General features: G+C 46.0%; 1 long non-coding RNA gene and 1 pseudogene across 1 annotated transcript; both read left to right on the top strand.

Annotated features, from left to right (window-relative positions):
• The window catches only part of LOC148977215 (uncharacterized), a 30575-nt pseudogene that overhangs the window by 2768 nt on the left and 3852 nt on the right, over positions 1 to 23955 (top strand).
• Positions 1008 to 15519, top strand: LOC120470737 (uncharacterized). The gene is made up of 4 exons (XR_016145594.1): positions 1008 to 2087; positions 12955 to 13025; positions 13551 to 13623; positions 15137 to 15519. It is a non-coding gene; the product is annotated as an uncharacterized LOC120470737 (long non-coding RNA).

Raw genomic sequence — 23955 nt, 5'->3', positions numbered from 1 at the left:
ACATTGTATTTTTTCAAACCTGTTGCTGCTCCTCATTCAACATACTGATCTCTCATCTTTCATTTACGTTATAGCTTCTTCCACCGTTTAAAATACCAATTCCTCTGTGGCGTCCGGAATCGTAGATTGGATCATTTGATTGATGTGCTACTGAACAAGACTGGCAGGTATTTCAACATAATACAGGATTTGCAGTCTGCTGGGAGGATCTATAACCCTCTGGAATGTAAAATGGAAGAAATAAAGAAGTCTGCTTAGAGGATGCTAGACAATGGTTGGGACACAGCAGTTACTGCAGCTTCAACAGAAACATACGTATACAATGTTCCATCAGAAAATAATCAACATCCCAGCAAACATGCCAGTGCGGGCCCACTGTGGGTAAGTGTGGGTTTTCTGTGGGACAGTGTGGGCAAGGGCAAACCCTTTGGGGCCCCATGTGGGCTTGCTGAGGGCAAGCCCACAGTGGGCTTTCCCACAGAAACCCCTCAAGGGCCCCTAGTGGGTTAGCCCATGTGGGGCCCATAGCAGTTTTGCCCATTTGGGCCCCCATGAGGGTTTACTGTGGGCAACCCACTGTGGGTTTGCCCACAGAAAACCCACAAGGGCCCCCAGTGGGTTAGCCCATGCGGGGCCCATAGCAGATTTGCCCATTTGGGCCCCCATGAGGGTTTACTGTGGGCAACCCACTGTGGGTTTGCCCACAGAAAACCCACACGGGCTCGCAGTGGGTTAGCCCATGCGGGGCCCATAGCAGTTTTGCCCATTTGGGCCCCCATGAGGGTTTACTGTGGGCAACCCACTGTGGGTTTGCCCACAGAAAACCCACACGGGCTCGCAGTGGGTTAGCCCATGCGGGGCCCATAGCAGTTTTGCCCATTTGGGCCCCCATGAGGGTTTACTGTGGGCAACCCACTGTGGGTTTGCCCACAGAAAACCCACACGGGCTCGCAGTGGGTTAGCCCATGCGGGGCCCATAGCAGATTTGCCCATTTGGGCCCCCATGAGGGTTTACTGTGGGCAACCCACTGTGGGTTTGCCCACAGAAAACCCACACAGGCCCCCAGTGGGTTAGCCCATACGGGGCCCACAGCTGTTTTTCACTATGGGGCCCCCATGAGGGTTTACTGTTGGCAACCCACTGTGGGTTTGCCCACAGAAAACCCACATGGGGCCCCAGGCAGTTAGCCCATGCAAAGTTAAGTTGTTTAACAGTCAAATGTTTTAACATTAGAAGGTTTAATATTAGAAGCTTAATCAAACTATTTAACGATCCTGTGAAATGTCAGTCCATAATTAACTAAAACTGCATATAATGGATTATGAGCATGTGCATTTAAAAACAAATTTTTGACTTATAAGGAATTATAAAAAAAATATAGATGTAACTATATATTGTAATGCGGTAGGTCTTAATGAGTCTTTATAAATATATTTATAGAATTGTAATATTGCTCATAAATAAGTAGAAATGGTGCTATAATTCATTATAAGTATGGACTGCACAGAAAGTGTTACCATATTTATTAAATAAAATTAACTTATTTGTCACAATAAAAACAATACAATGGTTTACAGATATGTTTTGGTATTCATCAGTGATGGATATTTATCATAATATTATATTATTTATACTATTGATATATAACATATATTATTGCTACTAATAAATGGGCCTACATCACTGATGTAACGACTGAGCCCAATCAGACACAAACGAAACTGCGACGTCACTGGACGTAATTTCATTACCAACTTTCATTTATATAAAGCATTTTAGTGCTTTCATATTCTAATGAAAAAAATAATATTACATTGGTCATAGAACTACATAATGATTTTTAAATTCATGATATAAAATGAATGATATTTTAAATTGTTACATGTTATAATTCTAGATGTTTAAATGCTGCGTGCCTTTTGAATTGATATGATTTCAACGCGCGTGCGCGTGCGAGTCGCATTCAAAGTTGTCCGATTCAAAGACAGGAGCGCACGCGAGCAGATGGAAACCATGGAAACGAGGAAACCTCTATAACTGACAAACAGCAAAAAATAGCGTCTCCCTGTTTTTCCACTGCTTTCAGGTAAGTTTGGTTAACAAAATCACACAAATAATACATACAAACGTTCCTGACACCTTTCTTACGTATAATTGATACGCTTCTGTTGAATATTTACTTTGTAGAAAAGGTTTTGAGTCTTCGAAAAAGTCCGTTAGCATCTCAACTGTTTTCAGAATATGTAACGTTAAACGTTAAGTTAAGTTAACGTTAGCTCTTGTTTTACATAAGTTTGGGGTTTTAACCACATCTTTGTGTTGATTACAGTTTTTGTTTTGCTGGTAATTTGTCAATGGGTTATTGGAAATTAGCTAATTGCTAGCTAGCCTGAAAGAATTCACACTGTAACGCAGGGCCGTGCAGAGACCTTTGGAGGGGCAGGTGCTCAAAGTATAAAAAGGGGCACATGGAACAAGACTTTAAATAGCGCTGCTCAAAATATCAATACAGCAATATATTGTGAATATTCATTGCTGATTCTCGTATCGATGCGGAAGAATATGTATTGATATGGCAGCAAATGCTGTGATGCAGTTTTGAAAAAAAGAAAAAAAACAGAATAGAAAAGACCATTTTAAGTTTTAAATTCTGTCCACCTAATAATAACTCTGGGATTAGAAACTGAAATGTCTTAAGTTGTCCCAACCTGATGACTTTTTCTTCTCTGTTCTACAGAATAATAAAGAACAGCTGTTATAGTAAAAACTATAGAAAATGTTATAGTAAAATCAACGTGGCCCATGTTTCGTTCAGTTCAATATAGTTTTATTCAATGCCATGTCAGCATTTGTGGCTATTTTGTGACTATTTTGAAGGCAAAAACTGAATTACAAAAATACAAGTTACATTAATATTTACATTAAACAGAAAAAAATACAGCAAAAGTATGCTGCTTTTGCTGTTGTTGTTGCCACTGCTGCAGCTGATGGAGTTGACGGTAGACTGTAGACATTAAAACAACAAACATATTGGAGACATATTAGCTGATTAAACTATTGTTATGTGACCATGACAATATGTAAATATTGCTAACAGTGTTTGGAAGTTGCTCACTGACCTGCCAAGGCTGACTGCTCCAAGAAAATAAGAGGGACTCAGGGAGATGCTCCCAACTGGCTGCTGCACACCAAGAGCTGCAGGTAGAGAAAATAAGAGACCAGATTTTAAAAAAAAAGTAAAATTATCTGAGAAAAAAAACAAACAAACATTAATTGGGGGATGAGAAAAATCTATATAGACAGAGGTGTGTGTGTTTGTGTATCTACAGTATACAATACTGGGATCATGATTTCAGATAGCATTGTGACTATGAGATGTAGTTGGATTTTGATTATGTCTAATCAAAAATATAAATAAAGAAACTAAAATGTGTGCATGTGAGTTCATTCTGTTGGCACCTACTAAAAATCACAGTGTAGCCTTAAACTTACCAATAAATGGAGGAGAAGTGGTTGTAGGCACTTATAACAGAAGTTTCCTGTTGGACATGTCCCTAAAAATGTTAATGACATCATTGTCATTTATTGGAATGTCCTTTTCAATGGCCAACAAAAGAAGGTCAGACAATCTCTCCTCTTTGCAAAGGCTGCGAAGTTTGGTTTTCACCATCTTCAGTTTAGAGAAGGAACGTTCCACAGTTGCTGTGGACACTGGAAGTGTGCCATATGTCTTCATCAGCTGAGTCATGTTGGGGAAAACTAGATGTGCATTGTTCCCTATCGAGGGAACTCAACACTGCGTCGATAAAATCGACTCTTTGGGGACGCTCCCTAAGCGTGCGCCTCTGAAGTATGAATGAAACTAATCCAATCCTGATTGGTGTTGCGTCGTGACGTAACATGTGACGGCATACCCGGAAGTATAAAAGTGACGCTGTCACAACACACACTAGCTTTCGCTCTTCAGCAAGCGCTTTATGTTGAAACTGTCTGTCTTATTTGGTGTTGTTTGTCTTATTATTGAAAGAAAGTATGGCCAGTGAACAATTCAAGAGGTGTGTGCATCCCTGCCCTCGTTTCATCACGGGTGGGGACGCACACTCTCTATGTGTGTATTGTTTGGGAGTGCAGCACGCACGGGCAGCTCTCGAGGGGGCTGCTTGTGAAATGTGTGAGGCTTTGCCTATTAGAGTGCTGCGCTCCCGGCTGGCGTGCTTTGACGAGCACGGTCAGGCTCGCGTTCCCCAGGGTTCCGGTCCCGCATATGTCGAGGCGATGCGGCGACTGAGATCCTGGGGTTCGCAGCGGGATCTGGCGGAGGAGAGTGAGAATGCTGAGGCATTTTCTCGCTCGCCATCGGCTGGTCCCGCAGCCTCTGAGAGTGGTGTGGGAGCCCGCGCTGCGGTTTCTCCTACCCGCGATCAGGTCCCGGTGCTTGAGCTGTCTACTTCTGAGGAAGGGGACGTGCTCAGCATCGATGCGGACGACCGTGATCTCAGCACGCCATCACGCGGCCTGGGTTATGAGGAGCTGGTGGAGGTTGTGACACGCGCTGTGGCCAGACTAAACATCAGCTGGCCACAACATGAGCAGGAAACGCAAGTCACCAGTAAAATGGACGAGCGTTACCTGCAGCGCAGGTCACAGCCTCACCGCCGGGGTCTGCCGTTTTTCCCTGATCTCCATAAAGAGATCTCGAGAACGTGGGAAAGACCGCATTCGTCCCGTATTTCGAGTCCCAATGTAATAGATTACAGCAATGTTATGGGGGCTCGAGATATGGGATATGGGAAGATGCCGAAGGTGGAGGAGGCTTTAGCGAGCTATCTCTCTCCCGAATCGGCGTCTTCCCTAAAGACCCCGGTGTTGCCTAGTAAGCCCTGCAGAGAGACATCTGCATTGGTGGGCAGGGCTTACATGGCGGCGGGTCGGGCTGGTTCGTGTCTGCACTCAATGGCGATTTTGCAGGCATACCAGGCCGACCTCCTGAAAGATTTGGATGAGGGGGAGGGGCCTACTCCTGAAGATGTCGCGGAGTTGAGGAAGGCCGCAGATTTGTCTCTCCGGGCCACTAGGGAAGCGGCCAGCGCTATTGGCCGCTCTATGGCGGCCATGGTGGCCACGGAGAGGCATCTGTGGCTGAACTTATCCGGTATTAAAGAAAAGGATAGGTCCTTCCTGCTGGATGCGCCGCTTTCGGCTTCTGGCCTGTTCGGCGACGCCGTTAATTCGGTTGTCGACAGGTTTCAGGAGTCGAGAAAACAATCTGCGGCGTTCCAGCAGTACCTCCCCCGGAAAGCGAAGGCCAAATCTAGTAGGGGGGGGCAAAGCAATCAGCCCCAGCCATCAGCCAGCTCCTCCCACAGGGCAGAGCAGAAGGAGAGCGTTTCCTCTAGAGCCCCCCCTCCGGGGTCTTGGCAACAGAGGAAACGCTCCCAAAAACCGAAGTCCTCCAGCCAGAGGGGCGACCTGAGGGACGTCATTCAGGCTAAGAGGACTTCGGAAAAGAGGTCCTAGCCAAGGCAGGACTTCAGAGGGCTGCCCCCTCCGCAGTGAGACAACCGAGGTTGTTCTCACAACGGGGCCCTCTAGGAAAAGATGCAGGTCCGCCGTTAACAGCGCTTCGGGCCGCATCAATTTCCAGCGAAAAGACACCAGAGGCCAGCCTCGAGAGGCTGGTACCCTTAGCAGATTTTGTAGAGGGATGGTATCATCTTCCCAACATATCTCCATGGGTCCTGCAGATAATACGAGTTGGGTACAGACTGCAGTTCGCGCACCGCCCCCCCAAGTTCTCTGGGGTGGTGCTCACTGCGGTGGTCCCAGAGCAGGCTCAGGTGTTGGAACAAGAAGTACAGACTCTGCTGTCGAAAGGAGCCATAGAATGTGTTCTTCCGGTAGACAGGGAGTCCGGGTTTTACAGCCGGTACTTTATAGTTCCAAAGAAGGATGGGGGGTTAAGGCCAATTTTGGATCTCAGGGTGTTGAACCGGTCTCTGAGAAGGTTCAAATTCAGAATGTTGACCATTCCAACAATCGTGAGTCAAATCAGATCCGAGGACTGGTTTGTCACGATAGATCTGAAAGACGCCTATTTTCACATCTCCATCCTTCCTTGTCACAGGAGGTACCTGAGGTTCGCTTTCGGGGGCGAAGCATACCAATATCGGGTTCTTCCGTTCGGCCTAGCACTCTCTCCCCGCACATTTACCAAGTGTATGGACGTGGCCCTTGCTCCACTGAGACTTCAGGGGATTCGCGTATTGAATTATCTCGACGACTGGCTTATTTTGGCCCAGTCTCGGGAGATGGCAGTTCGGCATCGAGATGTCGTTCTTGGCCATATTCAAAAATTGGGGTTAAGACTCAATTTGAAGAAGAGTGTGCTAGAACCGTCCCAGGGCACGACCTTTTTGGGAGTCGTGTGGAACTCGATTACAATGCAGGCACGTATGTCTCCCGCACGTATCGAGTCAATTCTGGCGATGGTGTCCAGGGTGAGGCTAGGTCAGGCCGTCACTGTGAAACACTTTCAAAGGATGCTGGGCCTCATGGCAGCGGCATCCAACATTATTCCTCTGGGCCTCCTTCACATGAGGCCCCTCCAGTGGTGGTTGAAGACCAAGGGGTTCTCACCCAAAGGAAATCCGTTCCGTATGATCAGAGTAACGCGCAAGTGCCTTCAGTCTCTGCAAATATGGAAGAAGCCTTGGTTCCTATCCCAAGGGCCAGTGTTGGGGGTGTCATGTCGCCGGGAAACCGTTTCGACAGACGCCTCCCTTACGGGCTGGGGCGCGGTCATGGACGGCCGCTTTACCAGGGGTCTGTGGCAGGACCATCATCGCACTTGGCATATAAATTGCCTGGAGATGATGGCGGTATTCAAGGCTTTGAGGAGCTTCCTCCCAGACATCGAGGGTCGCCACGTCCTTATACGGACAGACAATACGTCAGTGGTGGCCTATCTGAACCGACAGGGGGGACTCAGATCGCGCCCTCTGTGCAAACTGGCGCATCAGATTATCCTTTGGTCCCAGGGAAAGATATTGTCAATAAGGGCAATGTATATCCCAGGGGTTCAGAATCGGGGAGCAGACATCCTGTCGAGGCAGGGGCTGAGGCCCGGGGAATGGAGACTTCATCCGGATGTGGTGAAGTCGATATGGGAGAGGTTCGGACCGATGGAAGTGGATCTGTTTGCGTCTCGAGAGACGTCCCACTGTCCACTTTGGTTCTCCCTCTCACATCCAGCCCCACTGGGGTTGGATGCCATGGTACAGGCTTGGCCGAGGCTTCGCCTGTATGCTTTCCCCCCGATCGCTCTGCTCCCAGGGGTCCTGGAGAGGGTCCGTCAAGAGGGCATCAGTCTACTTCTGGTTGCCCCGAGATGGCCGACACGAGTATGGTTCTCGGATATAATATCACTCCTCATAGCTCCGCCATGGCCGATTCCTCTGAGGAGGGATCTATTGTCTCAGGCGGAGGGCACAATCTTCCACCCTCGCCCAGAGTTGTGGAAGCTGTGGGTCTGGCCTCTGAGGGGGTTCAGTACCTAAATGCTGGCTTATCAGCTGAGGTGGTTGAAACCATACTTAGCTCTAGGGCCCCATCTACCAGGAGATTATATGGCCTCAAGTGGAAGGTGTTTCACACTTGGTGTGGAGAACGAAGGTTGGATCCAGTAAACTGCCCAGTGGCTTCAGTTCTGGAATTCCTTCAGGATCGTTTCTCTGCGGGTCTCTCCCCGTCCACTCTTAAGGTGTACGTGGCTGCCGTTTCGGCTTTCCACGCGCCAGTAGATGGTGGACCTCTGGGGAGGCACCAGTTGGTCATTAGGTTTCTCCGTGGTGCTTGGAGGATGAGGCCGGCGATCAGGTCCAGGGTGCCTGCCTGGGATCTGGCAATAGTTCTGGAAGGGTTGTCCCTCGCTCCCTTCGAACCTTTAGAGTCGGCTTCGCCTAAGGACTTAACGTTGAAAATGGTCTTTCTCTTAGCGATTACCTCTCTTAAGAGGGTGGGAGATCTCCAGGCCCTGGCGGTAACGCCAGCTTGCTTGGAGTTTGCCCCTGGCAAAGTAAAGGCCTTTTTGCACCCGAGTCCGGGCTACGTGCCTAAAGTTCCTTCGAGTACGGCTCGCTCTGTAGTCCTTCAGGCATTCCATCCTCCACCTCATGTGTCGGCGGGAGAAGAGAGGCTTCACTTGCTCTGCCCCGTCAGAGCTTTGAGTGTATACTTGGAAAAGTCTGCTTCTTGGAGAAGATCTGACCAGTTGTTAGTATGCTTTGGGTCACCTAAGAGGGGGCTCCCGGCGACCAAACAAACTATAAGTAACTGGATTGTCCAGGCTATTACTGAGGCTTACAAGGTACGTGGGGTTCCTTCACCTTTGGCCTTAAGGGCTCACTCGACTAGAGGCATGGCTTCCTCTAGGGCCCTTCTGTCGGGAGTACCTCTGCAGGAGATTTGTGAGGCAGCCGGCTGGGCTACCCCGCATACTTTCATCAGGTTTTACAGTCTCAGCCTTCCCAGTACGCCCGGTGCACACGTACTCGGCCCTTGCTGAGTGCCTAATCAGTTTCACTCTGGGGCGGGTCTGTTCGGTGCGTGGCCTAGTGGGTACTCGTTCCCCAAAGAGTCGATTTTATCGACGCAGTGTTGAGTTCCCTCGATAGGGAACGTCTCGGGTTATGACTATAACCCTTGTTCCCTGAGAAGGGAACGAGACACTGCGTCGTGTTGCCACGCCCCCTTTTCAGACCCTTGAGCGTCTTGCTTCATCGCGAGGCTAGTGTGTGTTGTGACAGCGTCACTTTTATACTTCCGGGTATGCCGTCACATGTTACGTCACGACGCAACACCAATCAGGATTGGATTAGTTTCATTCATACTTCAGAGGCGCACGCTTAGGGAGCGTCCCCAAAGAGTCGATTTTATCGACGCAGTGTCTCGTTCCCTTCTCAGGGAACAAGGGTTATAGTCATAACCCGAGACGTTTTCCTTGACCACTGAAAGAATAGATGACACATTGACTGGTGGTGGGCATGTGTATGATGTATGGAAGACCTTCAATTCGGTCTGCAATTTGTCTTCATCTTCAATGTTATAAAACTGGCACAGTTTCTTCACAGCCTGGAATGCTGCTGTTGGAATGCTAGCTGTTTTCCAGTTCTCTGGGACTGCCAGGCAATGGAAGGCATGCAAGATTTCCCATTTGGAATCATCTCCTCCTTTAAAGCGTCTCTGAAGCTCCTGTATCATCGTGTCCACAAAAACGTAATACACTTTAACACGGTAGTACTCCAGCAAAGTTGGGAAAGCATGGTCAGTCGTAGCTGATGTGGCAGCAAACTTGAACTTCTCTGGCACTTTCCTCCTCCTAGCTTGACCAGGGACCTCAGATGGAGGATCCAGGCCCACTGATGCCGCCTTCTCTGCAGCCTGTTTATACAACTTCTCAAACTCTTCTTCTGTTCTGCTGTAGGCCAGCCTCTTTAAAACTCCATCAACAATGCTGTATGCTGCAGCCAGGTCCATGTCTTTCTGCTGCAATGCATCAGATGCAACTGCAGTCACCTGGAAGATTGGACAGGTCATCTCCAGACACAAGAAGAACTCAAAATTGATGCTTTTTAAAAGGATCATTGCATCACCAGCTGAGGAGTCTGGGGGATCTTGCTGTGTCATTTCCTCAAGGAACTGCATGACAGATGGGAGGACCTTCATCAGAGTTTTAAGTGCACTCTCTCTACAGGCCCACCGAGTATCTGAGAGTTTCTTCAGCTCCAGTGGACGCTGATCGGGGTGCTTCCTCTTCTGCATTTCAATAAATGCAGAGTGCCGTTTTGATGAGTTGGATATAAAAGTGTAAAGTTTTTCAACTAGATTGAAAAAGTTGACAAAACAGATGTTTGACTTTGCACTTTCTACCAATACCAGATTAAGGCAGTGTGCCTGACAGTGCACATACAAAGCCTTTGGGTTTTGCTTTAGGATTCTGGATTGCAGTCCCTTATAGTGCCCACTCATGTTCGCAGCCCCATCATAACCTTGACCTCGGATGTTTTCTATTTTGAGGTCATTTTCTTCCAGTAGAGCCATCACAAGGTTTTCAAGAGAATCTCCGCTTGTTGAACGCACATTGCAAACCTGAATGAATCGCTCCTTTATTTTCATGTTGTGTACATATCTCACAACAAATGAAACCTGTTCAGTGTGGGACACATCTGTCGTTTCATCCAGGAGTATCGAAAAGATTTTGCTCTCTTGAATTTCTTCTCTGATGACACGTTTTACTGATATGCCCAAAGCTTTGATTAAGTCATTCTGGGTTCTGTTCGAGAGGAGCGAGACAAGAGGTCTTTTTTGGGTTCGTTGGCTCTCTTTTACGGCATCAAGGTGTAATTTAATTACACTGTCATACTTGCTGAATAACTCCACTAACTCTAAGAAATTCCCTCGATTTTGGCTTGATGAAGTCTCATCATCTCCCCTGAAAGACATGCCCTGTCTTGCCAGGAAAAGAGTAATGGCAATCAGTCGAGACAACACTTCTCTGTTCCTTTCCCTCTCTTTGTCTTTTGCAGCTTGCGACTCAAGGTCACCCACTTCAAATGCTGACTCCAGTAATTTTTTCTTGAACGAGTTCCACCTCACCATACCACACATGTGAGCCTCTGATGCACAATGCTCTTTAATTTTTTCTAAAGCCTTCCTCCAGCGATTTAATCCAACACTTTTCCAGTTAGTGTGACACTTGTATTTTTCATCATTTAAAAAAAGACGGCAGCTGAAGCAAAACATGGCATCAGTGCTAGGAGAATATTCCAGCCATGGGTTGTTCTCATACCATTTCTTCTGAAATGACCGTCCCTCAACATTCTTTGGAAATGACAGTATTGGTTGGCAGGGTCCAATATTGTCACACATTTGGATAAAGGCCTCATCGTATTTAATGTTGAATTGTAGGACGTGGGCAGGGTCAGTTGGCTGTTGTTGTTTCAGCAGGTTTGAAAATAGCCTCTCTCTGGCATCTGCCTCATTCTCCTGACTTGCTGTTCCCTGCTCTCTTTCTGTCGCTCGTGCCTCTACATCTGCCTCTTTCTCCATGCTTGCTTCTTTCTGCACTGTTTCTGTCGCGTGTGCCTCTACATTTGCCTCTTTCTCCATGCTTGCTTCTTTCTGCACTGTTTCTGTCGCTCGTGCTTCTACATTTGCCTCTTTCTCCATGCTTGCTTCTTTCTGCACTGTTTCTGTCGCTTGTGCCTCTACATTTCCCTCTTTCTCACCAGCCTCTGTCTCCTGGCTTGCTGTTCCCTGCTCTCTTTCTGTCACTTGTGCGCTTACATTTCCCTCTTTTTCTTCCTCTATCTCCATCTCCTCATCTGATCTATTACTTTCCACTCTCTGTCCATCTAGGAACAAGGCACAATTTACTATTTCAGCATAAATCTATTATTTTAACCATCACTACTACTCTTGCACCTAATCAATAAGTCCACCTTAAATATTGATACAAAACAAAACATTAAACAACTGATACACTGGAATATAGCAATTAATGTTATTATTACTGTTGTTGTAGTAGTTGTTGTCTAAAATTGAACACCTTTGCAAAACAAATGACAGGCTACATGTGTTATTCTTACCTGTTGTGCTCTTCATGAACCAGCTGGAAAGGGATCCACTGCCCTTTGCTGCCTCACGCAGCTCCTTCATTTTTTGCTTTTTTATCCTTTCTTTGCGAGGCATCTTTGCACTGCAGAAAACAAACACAAAAGGACATTTCATACCTTTTCCTGATATCTACTAGGGTCACATCTTCTTCACACTGCACTTTGATGTAGGGTCAGGTATATTATTCATTTTATATTGACATTGATATATAAATTACATTTATTTCCAGAGAGATATTATTGAGTTTACAGGCTATATTGGTCTTGCTGTTGTAAACAGTGTTGCTATTGTAGAAAAAAAAATATTTTGTTACATTTAAAATATATTTTAATTAATTTCTGATTTTTTTTTTTTTTTTTTTTGAGTACGGGAAAATACTCGAAAAAAAAAGATAATTGGTTTTAAGGCACTGTACGTTTTTAAAAAAACAATATTGTAATATAATAATAGTTTAGTCAAATAACATTTGTCAAATAACCAGATCCTTCGAAGCCTGTGAAACTTTTCTCCCTCAAACTGAAACAGCACGTTATTTAACGTTACCTCTCTACACAAAACAACATCTGCATGCTCTCTTCACATCACATCGATCTTGTAAAATAATAATAAGTAAATAAACATCATCAAAATCACTTTGCTGAGAATGAAACACCACTTACCAGCTGCCGCAGTGTTGAAAATATCCTCTGGCAATAAAAAAAATGCGCGGGCGGCGGCCGGGCGGCGGCGAATCGTCCCGTTATGATGAGGTTGTCGTCGTCAGGTGAAAGGTCATCACGTGGGTTTATTTATTAATTGGGTTTAATTATTCATAAATTTTACTAATATTTAGATTGGGCATGGGCAGGAAGGCATTCACAAAAGGGCATGTTAATACAAAAAAAAAAAAAAAAAAAAAATAGAGGAAATTTTGCTTTGACAAAAGGGCACTTTGTGCACCAAGGGGCAAAGGGGCAGGTGCTGAAGCACCCAACGCCCCCCCCTCTGCACGTGCCTGCTGTAACGTACTGTTGATCAGTGACGTCACTTACAAAGATTGATAATAAAAGTGATTTCAGAAGGGACTGAAAAAAACCTCCACAACAAAGGAGGAATTATTGTTTCATGATAATAATTTCATATGCATTTCTTGCACAATATATTACGTTAAGATTTTATATATTCTTTTTCTCTTTTCTGCATTGCATCTCTAGCTTGATTCCTTGTAATAAACCCTTTGTTCTATTGCAAATCCTATGTAACATTGTTGGCTCTGTGACACATTGCATGTTATTTTCTAGTCTAGAAAATCACCATGATGTCCTGCTACAGCCCTGTCCCAAGACAACCTCCACGGCTATGAACTCGACTAGTAAGCAAAACTTCAATCATACTGTTCAAAAGTTTGGGGTCTGTAGGATTTATGCTTTTTAATTAAGTCTCACACTCATTAACCCCAGTTTTTTTTCAGTGATATTGTCCTTGAGAAGCCTGTAGGCTAAATAATAGCTGGCAAAATAATATAATGTTATAATGGTCATAAGTTATAATAATTAAACTATTATGATAACATGGATATCATGGTCATTGGTATATTCTCTAGGTGTGTTTTTAATTATGTTGGCCAATGAGACACCATACTGTCCAGCGCTAAGGTATTTATTTATTTTCATGTAATTTTTTTTAATGATAAATACTAAAGTTCTTTTAACTTTTTAATGCTGAATTCAGGGGGTCGACAACTTTAGGCACGCAAGTTATTTTTCACAGATATCTGGCCAGTTTACTCATGGCTCATATTCTTAGCCTTTAAATGTTTGAATTTAAATCCACAATGCAATATCAGGGGGTAAAGATATCATTAGAGTTTCTAAAGTTACTATGCTCTTGTTACCAGATGAGATATCATTTGACCCTGTGATTCTTCAGGACCAGATCTTGATGCCATCCACACCCAGTACATGACAAAGGTGAGTTTCACAATAGCTGCCACTACCACAAACCAAGAGACCGAACACAACAGGCCTTCATCCATAAGAACTCACCCATACGTTGGTATAGTAACCAAAACCCGGTATTAAACATTAAACGGGCCCTGGGGCCAAATTAAAGGAAAACTCCGGTCAATTTTAACATTGAGCTATTTTTTTTGTACATTTGGAGTGCTGTCAGTACAGACAAAAATTGGTGTTGCCTACACTGTGTTATCATCTTTTTAAAATTTGCACCCTGCTGACTTCAATGGGGCATGGTCTAAACCTGCTTTTAGCCTCTTAACATCCTTGATTTGTCATTACGAGTGTACAGCCATGTGAGTGGTGTTATTAAGAGTGACCACGGTCAATCTGACTGCAGTAGATATGAAAGATATTAATAAAAATGATGTTAATTCAGCCAGCGCACATACCTCTATTTGCTTCCTGTTTTCTGTCGATGCCCACAGTAGTCGATTGTCGATCTCACACGTGAGTTCATTTATATCGTCTCAAACCTACCACTGTGTGGTGTTCTGAGAATATCAGCTCAAATGGATAGTTCATCCGAATCAGATGTTGAACACACAGAGGTTTGAGATGATATTCACTTATGATCGCGCGCGTGAACTCGACAATCGACTACTGTGGGCTTCGCCCGAAAACAGGAAGCAAATAGAGGTATGTGCGCTGGCTGAATTAACATCATTTTTATTAATATCTTTCATATCTATTAACCGTGGTCACTCTTAATAACACCACTCACATAGCTGTGCACTTGTAATGACAAATCATTACGAGTACAAAAAAAATAATTACAAGCTTTTTTTAAGGAAGACCGCAGTATCGATAAGCCCAGGTGTTATCAGTTCTGTCTTGCAAATTCTGTGAGGATTAGGAGGGGTATTTTAAACAGTCTTCATACAACATGTTTTTCAGGCTGGTGGTTGTTTGTAATTTTAAATTTAAATTTTAATAAGTAGGGAGAAAATAAAAACCTTTATTGAACATTTATTAAATGCATGTTAATGTTTTCTAAATGATTAGTTAATCATTAACTAAACAATTGTAAATTATTTATAACTGAATCTACAAAACATACAATAATTAACATCACTTAAACATTTATGAAATGCATAATCATGTTTCATAAAAAATAAGTTAATCATTTACTAATCACTTGTAAATGACTTGTAACAGAATTAACAAAACATACATAAAATGTTAGTATATCAATTGCTAATCATTTATGAATGTTTTGTAAAAGCTTAGTTCATCATTAACCAACCAAAATGACTTACAACTAAATGTTATTATAAACCGCAGCTCTCTCATTGACCTATTCAGTCATTCTCTTAGTTAAGCATTTATAAATAGCACCTGGAACAATCAGAAGACGTTTCCTCATTCAAAGTGCAGGTTGAAAACTTTCTTAGGTTGAAATGGCTCAACAGTACAACCCTTATTTTGTTTTTAACATTTGTATTTCAATTGATCCTTTCTCACTTAGATGCTGTGACAAAAAGCAGTCAAGCCACTGCATGTGATGTGGAAGCCTCTATGAAGACATGGCTCCGTAATCCCTGGGACAGAGATGGGGACGGCAAGGAAGGGCCAGAACTGCAGAAATACCTACTGTTTCCCCTGAGGGGATTGATTTTTAATTTTCAATCCCCTGTTTTCTGTGGTTATTGCCGTTTAAAACTGTATTATCATTAATTATAATTATTATTAAATATAAATAAATTATTTGGGGAAAAAAACATGACCCTCGATTTATTGCTGCTAACAAGTGCAATTGTACTGCATATAGTAATATGGGTGTACCTACTCTGTGTGCTGAAACTTTGCAACTGCACCCACAGTGTGCCCACATCCAGCCTGCTATAATTTGTGTGGGCCAGCCCAAAGTCAGCCCACACTTGACCCAGGTGGGGCCCCAGTGGGACAGCCCACAAGTGTGGGCTGACTGTGGGCAGGCCCACAGTAAGTAGAGTGGACCCCATTGGAGCCAGTTGTGGGCCCACAGCAAACCCTTATAGGGGCCCATTTGGGGCCATTGCAGGCAGCCCACTGTGGGCCCACAACTGGCCCCAATGGGGGCCCACTCTACTTACCGTGGGCCTGCCCACAGTCAGCCCACACTTGTGGGCTGTCCCACTGGGGCCCCACCTGGGTCCTGAAGTGTGGGGCCCACACGTGCCCCGCATTTCACGCCGGTATCTGGGCCCACAGTGGGCTGCCCGCAATGGCCCCACATCGGCCCCTATAAGGGTTTACCGTGGGCCCACAACTGGCCCCAATGGGGTCCACTCTACTTACTGTGGGCCTGCCCACAGTCAGCCCACACTTGTGGGCTGTCCCACTGGGGCCCCACCTGGGTCCCGAAGTGTGGGGCCCACACGTGCCCCGCATTTCACGCCGGTATCTGGGCCCACAGTGGGCTGCCCGCAAGGGCCCCATTCGGGCCCCAAAGAAGCTTGTTTGCTGGGATGTAGTTTACCGTGTATGCCCTGCAGAGCAGTTCTGCAATTGTCTCGCTGGTACAAGGGGGCGTACATGTAAGCGTCTCATTTTATTTAGTCTTCTCACTTGTGGTGATGGTGAGATCTTTCCAGATATGGACACACAACTGCAAGCCCATGCCAACAACTTGATTCAAAAGAATAAGTATATAATTTCTACAAAGCCTCACAAAACACTTGAGGTTGAAAGCTTATTTGGAAGAGCAGTATCAAAACCATGTATAGTGACAAATGTATGTGACTGCTGTACTTTCTCATATCATAAAAAATGTGCTTGTCTACTACTTGCAAAGGGACTTTTAACCCTTCAAGGTCATTGGGGTTTTAAGTCCACCTGGCACTATGTTGATATTTTGGCTTCTGGAACGGTCAATTTTCATAGCAGAGAAAAGAGAGACATATTTATGGATTCTACAGATTCTCAGCTACAATTTGGATGCATTGAAAATACACTTTTTGAAACAATTATGTGTGTTATAATGTGATATTTCACCAATAAATACAAAAACAGAAATTAATTTTTTTTGTTTTTATTATATAAAAATATGAAAAATAAATGAACAAGGGATTTTACAACAAATATTTATTCCTCAAAAACTTTAGAACACCTGCAAAAAAAACTGGGTGAAAAAATATAAAGGAACAAAACAAATATTTACATTTCTGTAACTGTAGTCACCATACTTTTTTGAGAAAAACAAATAAATAAGAATATAAAGGCAGCCATCTGATGGATCCAAAGGATGTTCTCATCTCTCAATTTATAAAATATACAAAACCACCCCTAGATGGCACTGTGGACTGCATTTGAAAGACTTGAAATATTGATGTTTCAATATTTGATGTTTGATTGTAAAAAAATGCTCTTCCAATAGTCACTTACTGCTGGGAGCTTTAGAACTCCCATGTACAAAACCAAGCCAATGAATTTGAGCATCTCTGCAGGGTTGATGCTGGTCCAACTTTTCCCAGCAGCAATGTTTCTCTCTGCCAACTTGTTTGTGTTGGCACACAATGTCCTGATTGAATCAGCACTAAAAAAAAGTGCTTGAAAAGGCTGATGGGGCTTTGCTCTACGGAGGTGTCCAATTGCACTCCAGGTTCCAGTCTGGGGCAAAACCTGTGTGGATTGGGCGCCACATCACATCAGTATTATTTTCAGTCTCCAATCCTTACTCCAACTGCCCTGGTGGTGCTGGACATCTGAAAGGGGAAAGTGACAAAATTATTACTGGAGCCTTTATCATACTATATGCACAGAGTAAATAAAATGTATGAAACCCCTTCCCATGTAGACAAAATAGTATCAGGCCTTAGATAAGGCATACTGCACTATTATTTCTGAAAAGCTACACACACAAAAAAAGTTTTATAATGTCTTTTTCCCTACAAAACATTATAATAAAATGCACAGAGTAAATACAATGTCTAAAGCAAAGCCCCTTCCATATTAGAGGATGGATACCCGAACCGAGCCCGAAGGGACCCGACGGTACCCGACGGGCCGGGCCGGGTTCGAACAAATATTTTGAAATGACGTTCGGGTTCGGGTCGGGCTCGGTCACGTCGGCGCGATAAGGCATTTAACATTTGAAATTTAAAACAGTTTTATTATATTGTTTAACTGGATGCAAATGTTTGTTTTTGTGATTAAAATAAATTTTAAATATTACCCTAACCTCCATCTCCATGTGTGCGGAAATTTGTTTATGTTGCTGTGACAACGTGCAACACGTGCGTGCATAATATTGCATATTGGGCTACATGTGGCTGGCAGCGCAAAAATGGAAGACGTTAAAAAGAAATTGGCCTCAGGAGATTTTAAAACCACCGAAAATAAAGGAAAGTCGACTGTGTGGAAGTTTTTCTACATTGTTGTCAAGGCTGATAGTGATGAACATGTTGGTTATGTTCAATGTAAGAGTTGTGGATTTCTCATGAAATATGACAGCAAGAGGACCGGGAATTCCGCCTTGCAGCGTCATGTGGATAAAAATTGTAAGTCACCTGGGCTACTGCAGCCGAGTATCACTGCCTTTGCTAGTTCCTCAAAAAAAATTCCTCAGCGGGACAAACAAAAACTGACTGAAAAATGCGTTGAGTACTGCTGTAAAGACATAAGGCCATTTCGTTCCATTGAAGGAGAGGGTTTCATTGAGCTGGCCCAGCAGCTTATTAACATCGGTGCAACATATGGTTCAGTGGCAGCGCAGGATGTACTGCCTGATCCCACCACTGTGTCAAAACGGTGCCGTGAGCTGGCAATAGAGAAACGCGCAAAGCTGGTCGAGCAGCTAAATGATACTCTGTCTGAGGTGAATTCAATCGGAATGACAACGGATATCTGGACGGAGGACTACCACAAATTAAGCTACTTGACCATCACTTGCCATTTCGTGACACGATCATTTAAAATGATAAGCACCGTATTAACAACAGTCGCATTCCCACTGGAAGAGGCTAAGACGGGGGAGAATATTAGGAGAGAAATCATCAGACTTCTAACGGAGGATGGCCTGGATATGAGTCTGCTGAATAAAGTGGTGTGGGTCACAGACCAAGGCTCAAACATCATCAGTGCCCTGAGACCATATCGAAGACTTGACTGCCAAGATCATGTGTATAATACGGTGATGAGACACGCCCTAGACCCCACACAGCTGGCCAAAGATGCTCCAAATGTTGCAGACACTCTGCAAGCTACCAAGGCACTTGTCAAATATGTCAAACAGTCGGGCATGGCAGCTTTGCTGTCAAAAACAGTCATCCAAATGGCAGACACAAGGTTTAGCACGGTATATCTGACCTTAAATTCTGTCCGCTCGGTTTATCAAGAACTACGCGAAAAACTAAATGATCGTGCAGAGGGCTGGCGGATCGATGCCATATCTCCAGATGTCCTTGACTTTCTTGTCGAGTTCCTGCAACCATTTTACGATGCCCAGCTTGAACTTGAAGGTGACCAGTACCCAACGATAAACCTAGTGTTTCTGTGGTTTGAGCGGCTGAAGCGCCACTGCAAAAAAAAAAACGACTGACAGCCCCTATCAAGCCATCATCCGCGAGCGGCATCTCTGTTGGATTTTGCGTAAAGTGGAGATCCAAGAACTCCAAAAAATTGCAACTTTCCTTTGGCCTAAATATAGCCAGCTCCGAATGTTGTCCTCCTCAGAGAGAGACAACCTTCTCCAGGAGGTTCGGAGACAGCTCAGTGACATCCCATTCCGCACCCAGGAGACCGCCACTGAAGGACCCGCGCCCAAGAAAGCTGCAGTTGACTTTGACGACGAGTGGGAAAATGTACCTGTGGCAGATGCGACAGACGAAGTCGAGATGTACTCGACTCAAAATCATACAATGCAGGATGACAGAGATGTTTTGGGCTGGTGGAGCGATCATCAACTCAACTACCCGAAGCTTAGTGTCCTTGCCCGCGGCATCCTTGCTATTCCAGCCAGCAGCAGCAGCAGTGAGCGCAACTTCAGTGCTGCTGGCAGGACCATCGAGCAGAGGAGGACAGCCTTGAAGCCATCCACCGTTGATGCAATCCTTTTTCTGCATAAGAACCTGGATTAGCCTAAACCTTGAAGGATAGATTATGTGAATCCCATGTTACAGTTAGCCTCACAGTTTCCGAGAAAAATGGTAAGAGACGAGTGATTTTCATTTCAATAAGCTCATAGGCCTACGTTTAAAAATTGTTACGTTAATGTTTTGTTTTGTTAGCTTGGGTAATTTAATATAGACCTAGCTTTGTTAATTTAATTTCAATTGGTTTATTTGTTTGGGCCTCTTGTGCGCGCCTGTGTTAACATGCGCTGTTTTGGCCGTGTGTGGCGCATGCTGATGCGTTGCGCACATCTGTAAACATTTTCCGAATGCCTTCCAGTTGCTAAATAAAAGTGGGCTTTCAACACAAACAAACGTATGTGTCATTAGTATGAGAAAAAAAAAGAAGATTTTTAACTGTGTCGGGCTCGGACATAAATATCTTAATGCCTGTCGGGCTCGGGTCGGGTTCTGGTACTGCCCTGTCGGACGCGGGTCGGGCTCGGACAGAAAAATGCGGCCCGATCCGCACTCTATTCCATATAGACAAATATAGGCCTATATAGATAAATATAACTTACTGCACCATTATTTCTGAAAAACTACAATAACATTTTCCTAAAAAACATTTCAATAAATAGACAAGCAAAGTAAACGAAATAGCTTATAAAAGCAGATGGATTACATTGGGGCAAAACGCGCACATGTTTGATTACGCACATGGCGTTCATAGTTTGATTGCGCGCATACTTTGCGCATGACTTGGCGCAAATGGTTTGTGCGCACACACATTGTTTGATTACAGATCCGTTATTTCTGAAAAGCTATAATAAAATAATCTGACTAAAAACTACACAATATATATTAGACAATATATTGTCAGTAATCTATCATTCATACTTACTCCTCAAATGGATCGAGTCCGTGGAATATTTGATCTTCCTCCAAATCAAACCGCTCTGGATCAGATCAGATTCGATTTCACTCTCATCACTGTCGGCAAAAAGCATTTCAGCAACTTGATCGGCAGAGAATCTCCGTTGTGGCAGGTCTTCTCTGAAAATAATCTTGGAAAGTGCAAATAAGCTGTATCTGATCACTTCCAACTGTGCGCGTTTGGACACCGTGTTTAGCATTTAGCACCCGCTAACACGCAAACACCTGGCTAAAGCTAATCTCCACACCCCTTCACGTTGTCTGAAAACGTCATCTTGTGTTTTGGTCTGTGATTGGTTCACACACAGATCTTTGATTGGACACACACCGAAAGCATTGCACTTCATTTGAATAGACTAGAGTAAAGTAATATTTGTTCTCTTTCGTAGTCACTTCGAGTTACGTCAGAAGTGACGGAGATTGGGGGTTTCGCATAGAAAGCCAATCCTCTTCGAGTATTTAAACACGAGCCAATGGCATGCATTGCCTTGGGGCTGCGGAAATTTGCATAGCGTACTCCGCCCTACTCCGTGAGTATAAAAGGAGGAAGTGAACGCAACCGCAGTATGTTTTTCGCTTCGGAGCCAAGAGAACCTCTTCACTCCTGAAAGCTATTACAAGACTCTTCGAGACGAGCGTCCTCTTCAGTGTTGGTGTGACGGCGGTACCCAGCGAGTTTCTGCATTGCCTGCGATCTGTGCAGTGGTCTGCCAGACTTTGCGCTTCTCCCTGGTCGCCTCAGCGCTGAAAGAGTGAATTTCCTCCTCTCTGTAAAAGAGCTACACGCGGCACGTCTTTTTAAAGACGGTTCGCCCGTGTTCTTCTGGATGCGGTCGATTTCTGTCGTCATCTGATGGTCGCGATCGCTGCTCTGTATGCCTGGGCATTCAGCATGCAGCAGCAGCATTCGTGGATGACTCGTGTTCCTGCTATGGGGACATGACCATCTCCACACTGAGGTTAAAAAAAAAAAAAAAAAAAGATATGTATATATATATAGAAAAATTATATTTTATATATAGAATGTATATTTTTATATATATATATATATAAAAAAAAAAATAAAAATCTCACTAGAGTGAGAGCCCCGGTCCCCCTTACTCGATCGGCTTCCTTCACGAAAGGGGGCCCGTCGACCGGGGACCCGGCGAATTAACGGTGACGGTGTGGCATAAAGCCCCGACGATTTCTCGGGCCACACCTCCCGCCTCAGTGCGTGAGCCAGCGAGCGTTAGTTCGATTCAGTCGGCTGCCTCTTCAGTGGTACCGGCTGCTTCGAGCAGCGCTCCAGATGATGATGTGATGTCGATCGCAGCATCACTAGGTGGGCTACAGTCCTCGGGAGATGAGGATGCGGCTGCACTGCCCCCTTCGGGAGAGCCAGCGCTGCCCGTGTCGGATCCCGAGCTGACGGCATGCTGTCTCAAGCCGCTGGGAGTATTGGGTTAGAGTGGCATCCTCCATTCTCCCCCGATCTCTCACGGAGGGATAATTGGTTTTTGGACAAAGCTGCCGCCGCGAGGCCACGGCCAACTCCATTGCCTTTTTTTCCCCGAGCTGCATGCGGAGTTATCGCGCTCTTGGGGGACTCCTCTGTCCACTCGAGAGCGCGATCTCTCCCCCGCCTTTCCCCCCTCGATGGGGGGGCCGCCCGTGGGTGCACTGGGATGCCCCCGCTGGAGCGTTCTGTTGCGATACAGCTGTGTCCACGGGGCGCCTCCTCCGTGGTCCTCCTAGGCACCCATCCAAAGCCTGTAGGTTCTCGTCTGCCATGGCGGCGCGTTCCTGTAGAGCGGCGGGACGGGCGGCCTCCGCTTTGCATGCGATGAGCACTGTGCAAGCGCAGATGCTCAGAGATATGCTCGAGGGCGGGACTGATCCAACGGCATTCGAAGATTTGCGGTCCGCCACTGACCTTGCTCTCCAAAAGGGCAACGGAAGTGGCCGCTCGCGCCGTTGGTCAGGTGATGGCCACTAGTGTGGTCCAGGAGCGTCAACCTGGCAGACACTCGGAGCGCTGAGCGGATTCGTCTGCTCGACGCCCTTCTCTCCCAGGTTGGCCTTTTTTGGCGGTGCAGTCGAGAACTGTTGCCCAGCAGTCTCCACTGCCCAGGAGCAGACGGAGGCAATCAAACATGTTCTGCCCCGACGACCAGCTGCTGCCTCCACCCAGTCGTCGGCACAGATGCCTCCCGCTGCTCGCCGCCGAGGACGCCCCCCCGCGGCTCCCCTGCCTCCCGCCCCGCCCCAGCAGCAGCCTTCATCCGGGCCACGGCGTGGAGGAGGCCGCCGGCAGGCGTCACAGCCCCCTCAGGCCGCACACCCCGCTAAACGCCAGGTAAGCGATGATCCTGATACGGGCTGCTCAGTGATGGAGTTGAGTTTTTCCCCAGGAGGCGGGAGCAGGCCCCCTCCTGCCCCCGGTGGAGGGCCGGGGGGAAAATCTTTCGTTTTCAGTTCCCGCTGCTCGCCCACGGGTGGGCAGCGCCCTGAGTTGGTTAAGAAAGACTTGACATCATCACTGAGCCCACAGACTGGAATGAGTGCGCTCGACGTTCCAGTGCGTCAGCCCACACATTCCTCTCTGTCTCTGAGGGTGCGGAAGGGTGCGAGTGTCGTCCCCGGGCTACGCCAATCCCTTCCCCCTCTGTCGCCAGACCCCCGGCGGAACGGACCCCCGTGGAACGCTCCGCTTTCCCTGGTCCCTTCCGTCGGGGAGCGGGCTTCGACGCATCCGAGCGGGGTCATCCCTGCACGCGTGCCAGTCGACCCGCCACGCTGCCCCTCCGGGGGGACGTCTGTGGTTCAGATGACCCCGTTGGCTCACTTCCTGGAAGCCTGGCTAGTGCTTCCCGGGATATCCCGCTGGGTCATCAGAACGATCAGATTCGGCTACGCGATTCAGTTCGCACGGTCTCCTCCCCGCTTCAGGGGAGTTCGCTCCACGATAGTTGGTGGCAATGCCCCACTCCTGAGAGCGGAGATTGCGACCCTGCTGGCGAAGGGTGCAATCGAGACGGTCCCTCCAGCCGAGGTGGAGTCCGGGTTTTACAGCCCCTACTTCATTGTCCCCAAGAAGACCGGTGGGTTACGACCGATCCTGGACCTGCGCATTTTGAACCGTTCTCTCCATCGACTACCGTTCAAAATGCTCACGGCCAAACGCATTTTCGAATGTGTTCGGTATCAGGATTGGTTTGCAGCGATGGACCTGAAGGACGCGTACTTCCATGTGTCCATCTTACCTCGACACAGACCGTTTCTTCGGTTTGCCTTCGAGGGCCAGGCATATCAGTACGCCGTTCTCCCATTCGGGTTA

This window comes from Pimephales promelas, chromosome 11, assembly GCF_988280905.1.
Source record: "Pimephales promelas chromosome 11, fPimPro1.hap1.1, whole genome shotgun sequence".
Lineage (NCBI taxonomy): Eukaryota > Metazoa > Chordata > Actinopteri > Cypriniformes > Leuciscidae > Pimephales > Pimephales promelas.
The sequence above is the reverse complement of the archived record's forward strand: the minus strand, read 5'-3'. Positions and strand labels throughout refer to the sequence as shown.